This window comes from Cyprinus carpio, chromosome A12 (genome assembly GCF_018340385.1).
Source record: "Cyprinus carpio isolate SPL01 chromosome A12, ASM1834038v1, whole genome shotgun sequence".
NCBI classification, from domain to species: Eukaryota; Metazoa; Chordata; class Actinopteri; order Cypriniformes; family Cyprinidae; genus Cyprinus; species Cyprinus carpio.
This window is the reverse complement of record NC_056583.1, coordinates 20,121,925-20,141,715: the sequence shown is the minus strand read 5'-3', so window position 1 is coordinate 20,141,715 and position 19,791 is coordinate 20,121,925. Positions and strand designations below refer to the sequence as shown.

The 19,791-nt window shown below is 38.2% G+C and overlaps 1 long non-coding RNA gene across 3 annotated transcripts in view; it reads right to left on the bottom strand.

The window, feature by feature from the left end:
• Positions 1–11,436, bottom strand: part of LOC122147048 — a 34,763-nt gene extending 23,327 nt beyond the window's left edge. Inside the window, exons 1-3 of one of the 3 annotated variants that reach the window (XR_006161392.1) lie at positions 10,582–11,436; positions 10,269–10,492; positions 529–655 (exon numbers count right to left, since the gene is read on the bottom strand). This is a non-coding gene — a long non-coding RNA (uncharacterized LOC122147048). The remainder of the gene's footprint in view (positions 1–528; positions 656–10,268; positions 10,493–10,581) is intronic. The other 2 variants (XR_006161391.1, XR_006161390.1) reach the window with 2 other exon arrangements.
• Positions 11,437–19,791: the final 8,355 nt, after the last annotated feature.

Sequence of the window (19,791 nt, the reverse complement as noted above, 5' to 3'; positions counted from 1 at the left end):
TTATTACACAAAAACCTCCCTGCAATGTTTCCATAATGTTATAAATGAATTCCCAAATAAATAACCAAATGGAAACAATATGCTAATGTTAGGGGAACGTTCTGTGTTTGATGGGACGTACCTTGAGGGATTTGTAACCTTTTATCGAATTCTAAACTTCTACAATCTCTTTACATCCACATTTGATGTTTACTATGCATAAGGGGCAGGACTAGGAGTCCAATGAGTTTGCGGTGTGGGTGGGGCTACCAGGTTATTGACATAATGAAGTGTCCCTTGTGGTCTGTCACATTTGTGGATATGACTTATGAGACTCCTTGCAGTTAACCACACGACTTAAATCAGGTTGAATTTTCTCACTACACTTTTTACCACTTTAACAATAAACAATTTAAAATGCCATGCTATGGCTACACAGTGCATATTTTACTGTATTCCAAGCTTTTGCAGACTCATGGAGGCGGTTAATAATGCCCCTAGGAAAAAGCTCTCAAGGGTACTACTGGGATCCACAGGGGTTAGTCTCACCTCTGGTTTTCGGAGTCGTGCCAGGACCCTCTCGTTCACTGGTGCCAATTACCAAGGCCAGTCTCATGCTTGCCTGAGGGCAACCTTCTCACACCGTGCTGAGCTTTGGCTCCTGTTCCTCTTGTGGCTGTGAACCCAAACACAAGACGTTGTGGAAGTGAGAAAGCATGTTAGGTTTTTCTTTTGATGTTCCATAACTCTGATATTGCAGAATAGAGAGGAACAAAACAGTGACATGGACACTAAACATAACAAAAATTTGATTTGATTGCAAGTCAATGTCAAGATGACGTCCTTGGAAGATTCACCTGTATGAGGTAAGAAAAAGACAACAAAGATGTATCTTGATAAAGGGTGGGAATCATAAGGAATACAATACACTTAAATAGAAACACAATTTAAATTCCCCAATATATTGACTTATGCTCACCAAGGGTGTATTTACCTAATAACAATACAAAAGTAAATCGCAAAACATTATACAGTAATTTAAAATTCAAAATAACTCTTGTAATATATGTTATTGTTTTCTAATATATTTAAAAATGTATTCCTGTGATGGCAAGGCTGAACTTTCAGCAGCCATTTTTCCAGTTTTAAATGTTGAAAACAGCTGTACCACTTAAAATGTTTGTGCAAACCATGTTGCATTTTTCAACATTCTTTCATGAAAAATAAATGTTAAAAGAACAGCATTTATTTGAAATCTTTTTTTTTTTTTTTTTTGGTAACATTATGCTGTAACATTATTTCTTGTCAGTTTAGATCAATTTAATGATTCCTTGAAGAATAAAAGAAAAGAAAAATAATTTGTGTTAATGTAATTAATTACTGAACATGCAGTATGTTTTTGATTCATTAAAACTAAGCATCACAATGGAGTTTGTAGTTGTATTTTCTTATAAACAAATGCAACCTAAGGTACAAAGTAAAGGCTTAGGAAAAAATACCAGTATGATTCAAGCAAGGTAAATATGGGAACAAATGACTTATAGACAGTAGTGAGAAGCATAGACTCTTGCACCAATTGATACAAATGATGTTACTTTAGATCAATGCAGTCATGCACCCATCCAAATCCCAGTCCCTGAGCACTTAATTTGTGCATACTGGATTTCTGAAAATGATTTGATCAATCACGCCCATTGTCTATATATTCAAGCATATACACTCATGGTGGGCTAAACTTCATCCAATCCCAGTTATCCGGTCATTTCTAATGGATAGCAGGTTACACATTGAAGCACCACAAATTACTTGCCATCACCGAGCTGAAAAGCCATCAACCATACTCAATAATCCCACCTCCCCCCAAGTGTCCCCCATCCCGCTGCAGATATTGATCTCTGGCTGGGGCCCAAAGCAGGGCAGATTTACTGTCAGATTTCCAGCTTCATCTCTGCGAACACGCCGAGTTTTAAATTTGAATTGTGTGCCTGAGGTTATTTCCCACCTGGACAAGCGTGTCATCATTCCGGTTGCCCTTGATGCAAAGGCACACTGTTTATTTAATCTGAACGTTCTGGCAAAATTACAGCATGGCTCCCCAAACACCTTAAATTCCGCTGATCTCTGAGTTGGGAGTTAACATTAGAGTGGCTGTCAAAGGCTTTTATGAGCATGTACTGACAATAGACCAACTAGGTCGTCCGTTTGCACCCTAATGTGTTCGCTTTAAGTCATCCTTAACATTTGCGAGTAGGCCAGCTTGTAAATTCCCATAGGGAACACATTTCTAGTCAGGTTTGAATTACAATGAGATTCAGGCTTTTTAAAAATTATAGCTTGTGACAAGTTACCTGCATTGTTGTTCGTTTCTATTAATGCACTCTGTCTATCATGTAGATATACTGCACAGAGTTGTAGTGGCAGAATTCCCTTTTGCCAAGTGAAAATTAACAGCATCTATTTATTGTAAATTCAATCTGTAATCTGTTGAGACTGTAGAAACTATTGACATCAACATAAATATTGATAAAACATCACTCATGCCACAGTACTTATAAAGCAGTAGTATATTAACAGTTGCTTAAAGACTGTTAGGAGCTATTGGGTTTCCTTGTGGCACTTAAAAAAAAAAAAAAAAAAAAAAAAAAGAGAGAAAGAGAAAGTCGTGACATTTGCCAAGTATGGTAACCCATACTCGGAACTGGTGCTCTGCATTTAACCCATCCAAGTGCACACACACAGGAGTGAGAAGTGAACACACCGTGAACACACACCCGGAGCAGTGGACAGCTATATCCAGCGCCCGGGGAGCAACTGGGGGTTCAGTGCCTTGCTCAAGGGCACTTCAGCCATGGGTATTGAGGGTGGAAGAGAGCACTGTTCATTCACTCCCCCCACCTACATCTCCTGCCAGCACCGAGACTCGAACATGCTACCTTCGGGTTACAAGTCCAACTCTCTAACCATTAGGCCACAGCTGCTAAAGTGTGTTTTATGTTAAAAACAGCAGCAGGCCTGGCCTGCATCCATCTCAATGTGGTGTGAGTTCAGTAAACTGTGACACCTGGACTGATTCATAATGACAGTAGATGCGTTTGCATGGACACTTTTTGCTTCCATCGGAATGAATTCATTCTGATTGACGAATCCGAACGTAGTGTTTACAGGAACGCTAAATAAAGTGATCGGGTTAATATGCGCGTTTATGTGTCACAAGCTTCTGATCGGATTTACTCTTTTGACATGTGCACACTGCATGAATATACAGTTTCCCGTTGCTGTCGCATACTGGTTTAAAAAGCACACATTATATTTATCTACTTCGGGTCCTAATTAGACGACAACCAGCACATGAACTGTTGTGCTGCTTAACGTTACTTTAAAATAAATAACTTGTAAAAGTGCCCCTTCCCACACCCAAAACTAATCGTCTGTTGATGAGAGTCTTAAACAAGGACTGGTGGGACGTGGTCCTGTTCCACTTCACATACGCTGAGTGAAAGGGTAGTTTTATAATGACAGGACACTTTATTTATGACACTTTATTAACCTGGAAGAACACCTCGTTCCGCGGGTCATACGTCATTATGCTAGTTCTACGTCACTGCGCATGCACAGTACTTTCAGATTTCGGTTTTTAATCCGATCACGTGTTTACATGTCCTCTCGTTCGGATTACAAAAGGAATAAACCACCCCTTACAATCCAATTGAAATTTTAGTCGGATCTGGCCAATTCAATCCGATTGATGTGTTTACATGTGACTTTTTTATTCTGATTGTACTTCTAGTCCTATTACGATCGGATTAGTAGGGTCCATGTAAACGCAGCTAGTGTCTGTGCGTTAAATGTGTGCATTATGTGTATGTCTATTTATGAATGTGTGTTTGATTGTATGGATGTGCACTGTCAGTGAATTTGTTACCAGAATGGACTGGCAACCAATCAGAACCCCAGAGTTTGTATGACAGATCCACAGATTACACCCAGACAGGAGGTACATTTTACAGATGGGTTGGGAATTGAGGATTATCTTTTATTCTGAACCGGCTCCTTTTATCAATATACCAGAACCAAATTATTTTTATGACTATCCATTCCAATAACGCTTCTCGCACATGGTGCACTGTTCCACTAATTCAGAGGGAACAATCTACTAATAGCATAGTCGAATATACTAATAGAATAGTCCCTTCCTTTCCATTATGTAAGGAAATCTGCGACAGTTGAGTGCACAAAGTATTTATTTATTTTTTGGGTATTTGAAGTGCACTTTTTACTTATTTTAATTCACACACTATTTATACTACAAAATGGAATAGAATTGGGATGCATCTAGAGTTTCATTCATTAGGCTCTGCTGAGCCTCTACTGGTGTAGTTGGATCACACTTACTAGCACGGATGCACATGAGAGATAAATCAATGTAATTACTGACTGGTTGTTCATTCGACATGTTAAAGTATTAAGTATTAAATTTACTCTGGTTTGTTGTGTCTGATGAAATTTGAAATTACCTCATAGCAAAAGACCTGTGAGTGCAATAAACAGAAAAAGTGTTGCTAATTTAAAAATATTATAAAAAATTCTTAAAGGAATTGTTCAGAAACTAGATTTATTAAGTTCCTTATGATTCCCATTTCTACAGCACAGTAATAGTCTCTTACGTCACGTGTGAATCAGAACATAAGCAGGCGGCACAAGTCTCAGTTCAAAGCAGAGACCTAATAGTGACAAAGCAGCTGGGCTTCCTACATTAATTAGGGTTTAGAGGCCCATACGTGACAGGTCTAGAGGAAAAGACTATCCTCGGTTTACAAAAATAGAGACAAAAAGTACACAGTGTTTTAACAAGTGGTTTAACAGCTTAAGGGTGTTGAAGGAGTCATACCGGCCCTGTTTAGAAGCGAAAAGAGAAACAGCTCTATCACAATACACCATTAAGCCACATTCCTGGGCCAAAAAGGTGTCAGAAATCGATAATGGAAGTTGTTCTGCAAATACAAGGAATCAGTGTTAAGAACCAAATTTACAAGGCCTAAGCATGGAGGGGTTTAAAACACTAGCTGCTGTAATTGTTTAGTGCAATCTTACTTAACAGGACAAAAAGCCAAAATTAGAACACTGAATGAATTGATGAGCTAGAACCTGTAAAGAGCAGCATCTCTCGTTGGGGTGTGTGGGCTGGGGTGATTATTGCTTGTGTTCCACAGTAAATACAGCAGTGCATTGTAATGCAGGTGTAACAAAAGGCTCAGAGCGAGGATGCAGAACCCAATTTGCTGCTCTTTATAACAAAACAAGGGTGAAACACAAAGATAACAAAAGTGTCAGCAACAAAGGGACCAAAGGCATTATAAAGAGACTTGACAACACAGTTGTCAGGGTTCCCACATTTCATGACTTTCTCAGCTGTTCAAGACCACTGGAAAAGATTTTAAAAATCATTATATGAAGAGAAATCATTTTCATAGAGATAAACAAAGCTAAGCTCTAAAATATTCCATCAACTAGAAGCAGCACTGTATAGCTGATACAATTTTAGAGCTTAGCCTTGTTATAAAAACAACAAATTCCTTATAGGAATTTCTATAACTCTTGAAGACTCCATTCATTTCCAAGCCTGAAAATCAAAACAAATTTGAAAAAGTCCAGGTTTCCATTCATTACACATTCATGAGAATGTCTAAGGAAAATGTGACTCTTACAGCTTCCATTTTAGTTCAAAGTATTTTGTCAAACGCTGGTAATATTCTGAAATTTTCATGTTTAAACGATACGATATCATCAATTTGAAGCTCTTTGTAGGTCTGCCTTCTATGTAGGGAAAACGAAGAGGATTTTCAACAGCACTGGGATTTCTCTGCTGGTCTGTGATTGCTCATTGCATATAGATTAATCAGTCTGTGCATTAGTAAGGGTATTTTTTTTCTGCAGGTTACACTGTTACACCAGTAGGTGACTGTCTTTATGAATGAGTCAATTATAGAATCATTCACTCCATCGATTCATTTAGAAACAAAATATTGCCTGTTGCTTGAAGACATGCAGCCTCATTGATTCTGCTTTGACTTTTGAATATAAAGTTTCTTTTTCATACCCTATGATGTAGCAATAGAAACAGAACTTTGAAACTCTTCATCCACAAGTACTTTTCCCAGAACAATATTTATGTCTTTGCAGCCCAATTTTGAGCTGTGCATAGCCTGCTAGTTACATGCTTTACAAAAACAGCTAGAGCCCTTTGCTAGAGCTTCTACATACTACAAGGAACAGCAGGTTCCAAGCCATTCTTTTTTCGTAATTACACAGAAATTCACTAAGAAACTCATTAAATATTTATCTAAGCCCTGAACAAAAGAATAAGTGGTCAAAAGCTGTATTGTACCGAATGTACTTGTTCTGTATCACCATGGTTTAAAAAAAAAAAAATAATAATAAAAAAAAAGAGGGGGAACTGTTAGATTAGGAAACAATGTAAAGCACAGTAATGAGACTAGAACAAACTATATATGCTCTAAGCCCTGTGAAACTAAAAAGTCTCCAGTTTTGTTTCAACTTAAAATCACACTGCTTTAATGACCCTGGTTTATAGATTACTGCTCATTATCAAAGGTTATATGCTGCTCTTTTGTTCTGGGATCACTACAGCAAAGAATGTTTGTTTTATGCATATTAAAGGGGTCATATGATGCGAATTCAAGTTTTCCTTTCTCTTTGGAGTGTTACAAGCTCTTGGTGCATAAAGAAGATCTGAAAAGTTGCAAAGACTAACGTCTCAAACCCAAAGAGATCTTCTTTCTAAAAGTTAAGACTTGTCCACGCCCTTCTAAAACGCCTTGTTTAAACGCCCCCACGTCTACGTCACTATTTGGGAAGATTTGCATAACGCCACCAAAATGTTTATGCAAAGAAAGGCATTAGCCTACTTTGATTCTCACTGTACTATTGTTGCTGCCGCAACGTCATGGAGACGCTGTTTCGTTGTGAAAGCGAAAATACTTTGTTTAGCCTGCCAAAAGAGGACACAACTAGAAATCAGTGATTAAGTTGTATTAACAACACTGTTCCAGAACAGTTCAACCCAAATATTTAGATGTGTGCGGCACATTTTATGGAGGACTGTTTCCTGTTCCTGACTCACAGTCTGTAAGTAAGTTTACATATGTAAAGGATATCACAGGATATTCCGCTATGATTCCAGTTCGAAGCAAACGTATGTTCCATTCAAAGTGCACTGAAGTGTGCAAGATGTGAAATTAAATTGTAATTATTTACAGAGGTATATGATGTCACACTTGTCCGTGTGTGAAGACATCGCACAGCACAAATCCGTGAATGAATTTTCCGAAGTGAAGTATATTTCAACAGATTTCCCCCGCTTAGGGAGTAGGGAGCAATGAGGGACCATGTCAATGGGAACACAGCTCATGGACGGAGATCACTTCTAACGAGCTGATTATCTGAATCAGGTGTGTTAACACAGAGACGCTCAAAATATGCAGAGCTGGGGGTTGCGAGGACTAGAATTGAGAACCGCTGGTGTAGAGTAGCTTGTTGTTTTGTCGTTTCTCCGATCACAAATGCAGACATGGTTTTGTTTGATGCAACGCAATGCTTAAAAACACAGTACAAGTCATTATAATCCATAATTATGCCCCCACTGGATGCAACAAATGGCTCGTTTGTAATGGGTTTTATTGTTTTTGTCTTGTCACGCTGGTGTTTTGACCGGGACACACATCACAGTATGTTAAGGGGCGTAACATTTCCGTCACATGCTTGAAGCATTTGGCCAATCACAAAGCACTGGATAGCTGGCCAGTCAGAGCACACCTCACTTTTCAGACTAATGAGCTTGGTAAAAAACTACACATTTCAGAAAGGTGGGGCATAGAGGAGAAACAATGTACAGTATGTGGAAAATGTTTTTTTGAACCTTAAACCGCATAAACACATTTCATTACATCAAAAACTAAAAATAATGTTCTTTTTAGCAACATCATATGAGCACTTTAAAGCAATCCAACACAATAGGCCAGGGGCATAGCCATCATTTCAGAAGTGAGGGGGACAGAAATATATTATATAAAATTATATTAAAAAATAATTTACTGTATTTTTGATCAAATAATTGCAGTCTTGGTGAAAGAATAGTGGGGTGAATATATTTGAGAAACAAATCTTGTATAATAAATTTTATTTGAAAAACAACAAGTACAAGTAAAATAATATTACATAAACAACCAATAGTCCAAAATTACACTGTTGGATCACTGTTTTTTTTTTTTTTTTTTTTTTTTTTTTTTTTTTTTTAAAAGATGTTGTGTTTGTTATTGTGTTTGGTTTTCTTGCATGCATTGTACAGCACTTTGGGCTGCTTTGAAGGCAGTAGAAATGTGCTATATAAAGAAAATAAAACTATAAGGGTTACATTTAATGATGTAGGCTATTTATGGCTCATTCATATGCGCCACTGAGTGGCTGTAATCACTTGTGAAACATGCTTCGGTGTACTGTCATCATTTTGAGTAAAACACATTCAGTGACGATTGGAAAGGGAAGAACAGTGTTAAGAGAATGACACTGGGATAGTACATGAATGACAGGGTATCAAACATCTAGCCCACAGTGCTGATCACTCAATAGGGCACCAGACAATCACAGTATCAGCATCTCATCAGGCCTCCGAACATCACATTTAAGTCGAGGAGGAGCACACCTCCACCGAGACACGGCAGCTTTGCACACTGGCCTATCTGCCAACAAATATGTATTCGAGAGCTTGCTCTGCATGAGCAATGAATACTGGGAAGGGAATAAAAAGGTAAGAGGGAGCAGATGGGGGTCAAGTTGTTGAAGCAAGTTGACATTGCATAAGCAGCAGGCGTCATCTCAGGACTGGATATCTGACATTGTAATGGGGCTGGAATATATGCAGAGGATGGGGCTCAATTTCAGGTTTGAGATGGATTGTGTGAGGCAGCAGCTGGCGCTGGTGGGAGAAGGGGCCAGGTAATGAATTCTCACACCGGCCGTCTGCTTCACATTTCCCGCACAACCTTCACTCAGATATTAAAAAGTGTCATCGCCTGGCTCACCGATGAATCCAGTTTGAATTTTAAAATAACCTCACTTGTCACACTGAGGGAAATATCAATGGCTACTACAACGTGGAGAGAAGAAATGGAAAAATAGGGAACCTCCAGGAAAGTGGAAGACAAGAGATCTGGCTGTGCCAATTATTGTAGGTTTGTGGGAGGAAGTTGCAGGGATAGAGTGCAGAGCAGGACAGATTTAATGACTGGAACAGGGAAGTGGATCTTGAAGTATACCTGGAGTCCATAAATTGACAAGTGAGCTGCTGTTTTATCTGCTGGAACATCCAACTTGTGTCGCAGAGGATGAGAAAGAATAGGTTGGGTTCATCTAGCAGGGTCTTCTCATGCGGAGAAGAGGTTTGTTTCCAAGAGAGAGAAATGACACAGCTGGTTATGGTCGGAAACGTTTGTAAGCTTATACAAGTGGTATTTTGTTATATTTGTGTGTAGTTTTCACTGGATCCCTAATTTTGTGACTGAACATTGGTGACGTTTCCAGATAATCATTGCCAGTACATCCATCTTGCATGGCAGAGAGTTAGAAAGAAAAAACTGGTTTCGTCTAGTAGGATCTTCTCGTGCTGAGGAGAAGGTTTGTTTCAAAAATAAAAATTATACAACTGGTTATGGCTGAAAACTTCTGCACATTTCTGTAAACAGATTATGGGAAGCTTAGTTAATTCATTAGCAGATGCAAAAGGTTCACACATTCTCATGAAACGCACTAAATTGACAAATGAAATGCACATTATTTTTAATTAAACGTTCAAATTTATATGTATAACAGAACTTTGATATTTTAATTCTAGCTATTTGAAAGGGAGAACACGTCTTGTGTGAACTCTAATCTCTCCCAAGTGTCAATGCGACTGATGGCCAGACTGAAAGTCACAGTGAACAGTGTTGAAAAATTCTGTCACAACACAAGGTACTGCTGTAAATGCCACAGACAATCCCTAAACAAGGCCCCTTTTTATGTTTGCAAGTAGTTTTTAAATTGGAACCTAAATTTTATGATTGACCACTTGTGTAATTTCTTGTGAGAATCATTGCCACACACACACACACACACACACACACACACACACACACCTCTAACACTTTCAACTATAACACTAGGTGGCACTAAGAAATTTAAAACTAACATTAACACAATATATAAAACTTTAATAGTGCAAAATGCATACTTACATGGAAACATGCAGGTTTATAGAGATGAATGGGAATGTGAACAGATGACTTTCTCCAGGTTACATGGACCTCCTTTATTAACCTTATCAGCCTGGCTCTTGAATATTAATTAGATGTGGTATTGTTCAGCCATTAGTCTTAGCTGGTTTGCTGAAAGGCAAGGCACTCACCATTAGTAGGATTAATTCTCACTCCACGGCTGATGCTACCAGCATGTCTTTAGTCTGGAAATAAAACCAACGAAAATAAAAACTACATTCAGAATTCAAAACCTTAATTACTCTGATGAGTGACATAAAGCTTGCATACTTACATGGGTACATGCAGATTTATAGTGATGAATGGAAATGCAGAGAGAAACCCAGATCTCCTTTATCAGCCTGGGTCATGAACATTAATTAGATGTACTATTGTTCAGCCTTTAGTCCTAGCTGATTTGCTGGAAGGCAAGGTGCTCACAATTAGTAGGATTAACTGCATGTTCAGTCTGCTAATGATGTAACCAGTTCAGCTTGGTCTTAAAGTCACAGTTTTGACTGGCCAGTTATAAATGTATTTTATTTTTCTTTTAAACTGTAGTAAAACAACACTTTTAAAATATGATGATTATTTGCCAGAAGTGAGTGTCATGTCAGCTAACTTGATGCAAAATGACAAAAAACAAACAAACAAACAAACAAACAAACAAACAAAAAAAAAACCCAGAGAAGAATAGCTGAGTTCTTCATATAAAAGTAGACATGCCACCTCAACATGTTCATGTGTTTAAAGCCTGATTACCTATTCAAGTCAGCATCACCTTGCCCAATCAAGCGAGACTGTGCTCTGATGATGAGATTGGCTCAAAAACACATGTATACACACACTTAGACAGACTGTTCAAGTTTCCCATTGTACACTACTCTGTCTGTGATTGGACATGGCAGATGCACCAGCCTGCCACTTCACTCACAGTGACAATTAGTTTAAAACGAGAGACAAAATTACAAATAATTTAAGATTTTTAGAGCAGCTTTTTGCTCTCTTTATGAAATGACGCTTCAGAAAATGCGATTTTAGAGCCAACGTAATGGCAAAGAGCCAACCATGAATATTTACAGCTCAGCTACCGTAGTGCCTACTTAGTATGTTAACTCGTGTACAAATACCAGCGCAGCTTTAGCCCCACTTTTAAAATGCCAGTGTTGTAGTCTCAGGTGCACAGTATTTAAAAGACTTTCGCTCTGAATCCCGCGCACAGCAGAAAAGTACATCTGCTGCGCATTTTAAGCTAATGCGGATGTTCTCACAAAGCACTCAAGAGCTTGTGTCATTTAATTTGTGTAAAATGAACATGCTCCACAACAAGTTGACAAGATGAGGCTAAATTTGATAGCAAATGACTTCATGTATTCTATTTCATTCTATTCTATTCTATCTTCATTCTATTTCTTTCACATCAACTAGCTTGTGCTCAATTTTTCTTGTTACATCTAAATGCTAATCTGCTAATCAGAATAAAATGGCAGCTTTAAGAGAGAATCAGGAGATTGCATGATTCTCCTATGTGGACGACTTTAATCCACATCCAGCAGTTTGATATCTGATCCAGAACAACAACGGCAAATGGCAATAAGTTCCAACAGTAACTGTCCTTCATTGCCAGCCATGATTTTCCCATCAAACCAAGGACAAATAGTGCATGCTCAGAGCTTTCTGTATTTCATAAAACCTATTCCAAACACACCACACAAACAAGCAAGTCACAATAAATGAATCATGATAATAGGACAAAGGCTATTTCTTGCAACTTGGAAGGACATTGACGGTTAAAAGGGGATACCTTTGATTTCATTTTCCCAGAGAGGGTCAAGTCTGACCGTGGATGTCTCAATGAGCAGATGAGTGAGGCTGTGGCTAGCTGGACAGTTAGAAGTCACCAGCAGTCATTTTCCATGCAGCTGGTGACTGAAGGCACAAAAACAGACTGCCATGCAAACTGTTGTTAACAATACTTCATGAAGAAACTGAAGTTTTGAAATAGTGGAGAGTAGTAAGCTGAAGAGGTTGGGCAACTTGCCTGAAAACTGTGATTTTCATTTGTCTCCAAACATTTGCAATCTTCCTTGCATTTCGCTTAGCCTGCCCCTTGTGCAATAAAAAGCACTCAGATGCCCCAGAGAAACCAAGTGGCCGTCACTGTTCATTTACGCTATCTGTTCATGTATCATTTAGTTCTTCAGAGACTGGAGTCCATCAAATCATGCCTGTCTCCTTCCCTCCCTGCCACACTTTACCAAATACCATGAGAAATTTCTGAGCAAAAATGGAGGCCAGGAATATTTCATGCTCTACCTCATCACAGCTGATGAGCTCTTTGGCAACGGAAATGCATAAGAATGAACCAGGAATGGCACACAGGCTCCAACCGCAGAGCTGAGGCTGAGAAATGAGTTGGCATTCTCAATGAGACAGCAGCAGACTGATCGAGTCACTCCCAAGGCCTCTGAAGAAATTTCCAGCGCTCTTTTAGGCTAAATCATCCTCTATGGTAAAAAGCACTGACTCTTGTGCAGTGGGAAAAAGAGTTGAGCTGTTTTTTTGGGGAGTTCTGTTAATGAGTTGTTGTAGCAGAAAGTTTGGTTTAGAGTTCCCTTTGCTTAGCTAGTTTTCAAACTTTTGAGTTTAACAAAGTTGTGCAAAATTCAGAAATGAACAATTGACTCCAATTCAATTCATGAATGTCCAAATCCAAATTGCAATTCCTGTTTGCTACTAGAAAATGAATTTAAAATGCATTCTCAATACAGCTGTAAATTGTGTGCAAACTTAAAGCTTGAAATACCCAAGATGCTCAAATGCATGTCTGCATACAGTATATCATCACTACTTCAGTAATAATGACTCTGGAAACATATTTTCTCTGCGTTACCAGACGGTTGTGCGAACATATGGCAGCAGAATCTGCCATTCAGCATTCAGAACTGTAGGTGCAAAATATGCATGTTTGGAGCTCAACACATTCTTCTGATCATTTATCACATTTAATTACAGAAGACGACCCTCGAGCTGGTTGTATGAAATATGACCTAATCTAGAATTACTAATGAAGTGACATTGTCATATATGGGACATATTGAATCAGATCTTCTCAAATACAGACAGAGTTTCTTCCTGCCAAAGACAAGGCACTCAGCATCCTTCTCTGCTTACGTTTCTCTTAAGTCTTCACTCAACAGATGTACTTGCAACACAAACTCTGCAGCGAGTTCAGTGAGGTGATCTGTGCCATAGTGCAGATATCACAGACCAAGAAAACACAATTTCCCTCAAGGAAAGCCAACACATTTCTTGGATGGAAAAAAAACAACAACAACAACACTGCAGAAAAGCATGAGTATGAGCTTGTGAAAAAAAAAGGAAAAAAAAACAAACAAAAAAACTAAAAAGTGGTTGTATAAAAAAATGCAATTAATGTCTAGAAGGGCTGGATTGACAATACAGATTAGTAGATTTTAATCAATAATAATTTTGATGAACTGATATTGATTCCTAAATTATTAAATATAATTGAAAAAAAGTATTCAATTCAACGTTTTATTTCAATGCTTTATGTTGACATTCAAAGTTTCTTTAAATTGTTCAAAATTCTAAAATTTTTTTTTTTTTTTTTTTTGTAGGTTCAAATTAAGATTTTAATCCCTTGTTTACTATGGAATTGTGGCACTGTATACTACACACTTGTGATTGGATCACCTGAGGCAGATGTTAATGGGATAGAAAAAAAAAATCATCATTCTCACTTCTTCCAAACCTGTATGACTTTCTTTCCTCTGCTGAACACAAATTAACTTTTTTTTAAACTAGAAATGAACTTGACAGTAGACATTGACATCAATAGTATTATTATTATTATTATTTTCATACTACGGAAGCCAATGGCTGTCAACTGTTCAGTTACTAACATTCTTCAGTATATCTTCTTTTGTGCTCAACAGAAGATATACTGAAACCAGCAGATATACTGAAACTCATACAGGTTTGGAGTAACTTGGAAATGAGTAAATGATCACAGATTGTTCATTTCTAAGGGAAATATAAGGACCTGAGAGCCTTTAACCAATACTTCTGTTCTGTGTAGCGGAACTACACTTGTTTCCACTGATCTACAACCAGTAGAAAATTTAACACCCCACAAAGACCAGATCTACCATCACAGGTAGGTGCAGACGCTTCTAAACTTCTGCCGTGAGGGGTTTTAGTGCAGATGGCAGCTCGACTGTGCTGCGTTTGATTAATGGACCTCTCTGTGTCTGTGAGTGACGAATTATCAGAAGCTAGACTCGCTCGTACATCATTGTCACAAGCGCTCGCATGGCAACCACGTCGTCTCTCTGTCGCCAAGACCATTCCAAATCATTCCCGCCATCTCTGACTGCCCTCTGCGAGAGGAGCCAGGAAGAAGACAGGGGTGGAGGAGTGAAAAGTCTGATGAAATGGCAGAGCGGTGAAGAGTTGAAGGGGAAAAAGAGGAGATTTTCACTCCTTCACCACTCTGTTCCTCAACTCCGGTGAGGTGATAACAGTCAATTAACAGTGCCAATGCAGATGTGAGCCCTCTCCGCTTATCTCAGCATTAAAGGTAATTTGGGAGAATAAAAGAGAGCTGATAAGAGCTTTCCAGGGTGACAGATAGGGGATGGTTGCATCTCGTCTCGTCTCGCCTTGTCCTCGTTTGGGCTGTGGTTTCGCTTGTCCCCTCATTAGACAGGTGTGGTGAGATGGAGCTGAGGGAATCTTATCACTTGAGGCATGCTGAGATTGTGTTTATAAGTGGCAGCATTAATCAGTTAGCTGCCACAGCTTTGGGAGAGGATGCAATGTTGCCTCTGGTTCTGAAGAGCTGCTTAGCTGTCATGTTAGCAGGCCAGGAAATGAAGCCTACTGTAGTTCACATACATGAAAACACAAACAGACAAACAGACTTGCTCTCTCATTCAATGGCTGGCTTCCAAAACCTAGTCAGCTGCCTAAGGTAGCATACTAATTGAAATGTAACTTTTTAAGTCACAGACTTGGAATGTGCAAGTTTGTACGTCACACAAATATCGAACCTACAGGATTAACAATTTACTATAGTAGTTGGTTTTATCATGCTGCTAATTAGAAAAAAAAGAGGGTAATATACAGTATATATACAAAAAAATTGAGGAAAAAAAAGTATTCTTTTCCTTCCAGTCTAAAAACTAAAAATGTCGCAATGGAAATAAATGTAAAGCAGATTGGTGGTAATATTTGGTATTGCACCCAAACAAAATCATACTGAAAGTTTTTTTTTTTTTTTTTTTTTTTTTTGAGATATCAACCTCAAATTTGGAACACAACTTGTTTAGATTTATGGCTAATGGCTTTAGAGTATAAGAGGTTTTATTTATTTTTTTTGTGCAGTTTTCATAACAATACACTATAACTTCAATAACTTTTTTTAATTTGACTTATTTATTATTATTATTATTATTATTATTATTATTATTATTATTATTATTATTATTATTATTTTCACTTCAGCAATAATCTGCCAAGTGCCTTCTTTAAAAAGAAACCAATCTGGCCCCTAATATGGATTTGATTTTAAATAATTTAATTGGTAGACCAAAAAAAAAAAAAACTAATAAATAAATAAATATATGTTAATGTTAAAATTGCTGCTTATTTAGGAGCTTGCCATTCACAAAGAACACGTTTATGTGTTTAAAAAAAACGCAAGATTCTGGGTAGTGGCATAAAAATAAAAATGTGAGGTATAGAGACCCACTTTTCAAAAGTTCTTTCAACTTCACAGCACTTTTAAAATGGCATGTCATGCACGAGTTGTTGCAAAAGATGAGAGGCGCATACGCAATGGTCAAACACATACGTTTAGTGCATGTTTAAATACAAAAACATTGGAAATGGTACGCAGTGGAATACAAAACGCGTTCTGTGTGAATGACCCCTCACTTCTCCCCATTTAGCTGTCTCCGCCTCACACATGCACACAAATTGAATGCGTGTTTATTTCAGTTGTAGCCAGATGACTATCCTTTGACACTTGGAGGACTGGGATGGGCTTTTTGACGGATTGAAAGTGGACAGCTGTCGGGACACTGGAAAGGTGGCTGCTTGGGGTGCGCAGCGGAGACGCACCTAATTCCCAGGTCTTATTTTGTCAATAAACAGCAGCCAGTGGCACTCAATTAGATAGCTTTATTGACTATGTTCCTGGGGCCGTGTCAGATGTCGGCCGGCAACACTGCCTGATGACAGACGCTGACACCTTTCTCACGATGACAGAAAATAGAAAAGGAGGCAAATAGAGCTGGAGGGGAGAATTAATGAGATGAGAGAGAGCTAGGAGGGAGGAGGGAGAAATTTGTATGAAAGGGAGAGTATGAAACAAGAGCTGTCTAAATGGGAGGGGGGACGGGGGGCACTAAAAAGTGCATAAAAATAAAGCTGTAACTTACTGAGACTTTTTTTCTGTCTTTATTTTACCCTTCCAATGTTTATGCCTTTACCTAGTCCAACTGTGTTATTTGCAACCCAATATTCACTGTGGGATACCAGTCATCATTCAAGGTATTTTAAATTAGTTTTAATGATCAAGGTTGTGCGCGATCTGTCACGACTTCCTGGGAGTGAGTTTTCAAAGAAAAAATGCATGGTGCTTATTGTTTACTTTTTCAAAAGTACATTTAAAATGCAATTCACTACACCTTTGCAATTTCTCAATTTGTTATTATTATTATTTTTTTGTTTAAATTTAAACAAAAAATGTCAAAGTGCTGTAACTTTTCATAATAATAATAATAAAATATTTATTTATTTAAATTTTTTTATATATATATATATATTATTAATTAAATTTAATAATATTTTATTATTTTTGCTAGTACCAGGTTGGACCCCCTTTTGCTTTCAGATTTTGCCTTAATTCTTTGTGGCATAGATTTAACAAGGTTTTGGAAACATTCCTCAGAGATTTTGGTCCATATTGACCTGATAGCATCACGCAGTTGCTGCAGATTTGTCGGCTGCACATCCATGATGCGAATCTCCCATTCCACCACATGCCAAAGCTGCTCTATTGGGTTGAGATCTGGTGACTGTGGAGGCCATTTGAGTAAAGTGAACTCATTGTCATGTTCAAGAAACCAGTCTGAGATGATTTGAGCTTTGTGACATGGTGCATTATCCTGCTGGAAGTAGCCATCAGAAGATCATAAAGGGATGGACATGGTCAGCAGCAATACTCAGGTAGACTGTGGTGTTTAAACGAAGCTCAATTGGTACTAAGGGTCCCAAAGTGTGCCAAGAAAATATCCCCCACACCATTACACCACATCAGCAGCCTGAACCATTGAGACAAGGCAGGATGGATCCATGCTTTCATGTTCTTTATGCCAAATTCTGACCCTATCATCTGAATGGCACAGCAGAAATCGAGACTCATCAGACTAGGCAATGTTTTGCCAATCTTTTATTGTCTAATTTTGGTGAGCCTGTGCGAATTGTAGCCTCTGTTTCCTGTTCTTAGCTGACAGGAGCAGCACCCAGTGTGGTCTTCTGCTGCTGTAACCCATCTGCTTCAGGGTTCGACGTGTTGTGTGTTCAGAGTATTCTGCATACCTTGGTTGTAATGAGTGGTTATTTAAGTTACTGTTGCCTTTCTATCATCTCTAACCAGTCTGCCCATTCTCCTCTGACCTCTGACATCAACAAGAAATTTTCCCCCACACAACTGCTGCTCACTGGATATTTTCTCTTTTTCGGACCATTCTCTGTAAACCCCAGAGATGGCTGTGCGTGAAAATCCGTCTGGCACCAACAACCATTCCACGTTCAAAGTCACTTAAATCCCCTTCCTTCCCCATTCTGATGCTCGGTTTGAACTTCAGCAAGTCGTCTTCACCACATCTAGATGCTTAAATTCATTGAGTTGCTGCCACGTGATTGCCTGATTAGCAATTTGTTATACCAAGCAATTGAATAGGTGTACCTAAAAAAGTGGTCGGTGAGTGTGTGTGTATATATAATATATATATATATATATATATATATATATTATTTAAGCAAAGTTGTCCTAAAACCTAAAACAAAATGTGTTTTTTCTTAGGACAACTTTGGTGAACTTTTTTGATCCACTTCAAAAGTTGACTACTATATTTATTATATATATATATATATATATATATATATATATATATATATATATATATATATGTACTAATAGTATATACACACACACACACACACACACACACACACACACACACACACACACACACACACACACACACACACACACACACACACACAACACACACACACACACACACACACACACACACACACACACACACACACACACAAACAAACAAACAAACAAACAAACAAACAAAAAAACAGACAGAATTACATACTTCTTTTTATCATCCCAGACATTCTTTGTCATTGACAATAATAAAAATGCCTTTCTAAATAGAAATCCGGCACCCAAACACTTCTCTCAAGTGCTCTTAAGGCACAAATATCTGATTAGATGGCAAACCAGACAGATTGGACATAAGCTTCTTTATGCAAATTAGCTGAGAGTCAATTACATTTTTTTATAGAATTATACATTATAATAATGTATGAAACACACCTGCTAATTGTTTGTTGCATCACATCCTTCTGGTCCCTTGCATATTGTGCACTGTATCATATTTAGTTGTACTTGTATTTTTTTTTTTTTTTTTTTTTTTGTGTGTGTTTTATTATAAAAATATATGAGTGTGTGTGTGTTTTTTTTTAGTGTTATATATATGTGTCTAATATCTAGATATTTTCGAGGGCCTTTTAAGGGTTCTCGTTCTGAAAAAGTTGTTTTCCTGCCTGCACTTGTTTGCCATTGATTTTACTTGTTAGGATGAAGGATACACAAACTCTCCTTGAAAGAATATTCTATAAACAGGCCTGGTAATTAGCATACATAAGTTTGTTTGGAAACTTGAGAAAACAAAATGCTAATGTCCTTTATATCGCCTCTCCTCATGCAAATAATTCCCAAGCTGCCGTTTCACGCTCTCCCACATCCTCTTACTTCCTCTTGAAGTTAATGGACTTCTACGCTTGCCATTTCTCCTAATAACTGAAATATTTGTCCTGCTTAAGAATGTAAAAGTCTCTCAGGATGATTTGTTTTCTGAGCATCTGTGATGTTAAAGCAGAGGGAAACAGAGTCGCACCTCTTGATGTGAGGTGGTCCACAGTGGACCCTGTAATGGCATCACAAAGTGACCCTGTTGACAGAAAGGAGACAGATCCGACATGTGGCGTAGATTAGAATCTCAGTCTGGATCCTGCTTGTGATTACAGTCATTAACTCACTACAGGACGCAGTGCTGCACCTGTTCTGGCGTTCAGCAGATGGTACTGCATATAGATGCTCCGTGGAGAGTCCCTCCAGTGTTTGTGTTACCGGCCAGGCTCTCCCAAACACGTCTAATACCCTTCATCACTC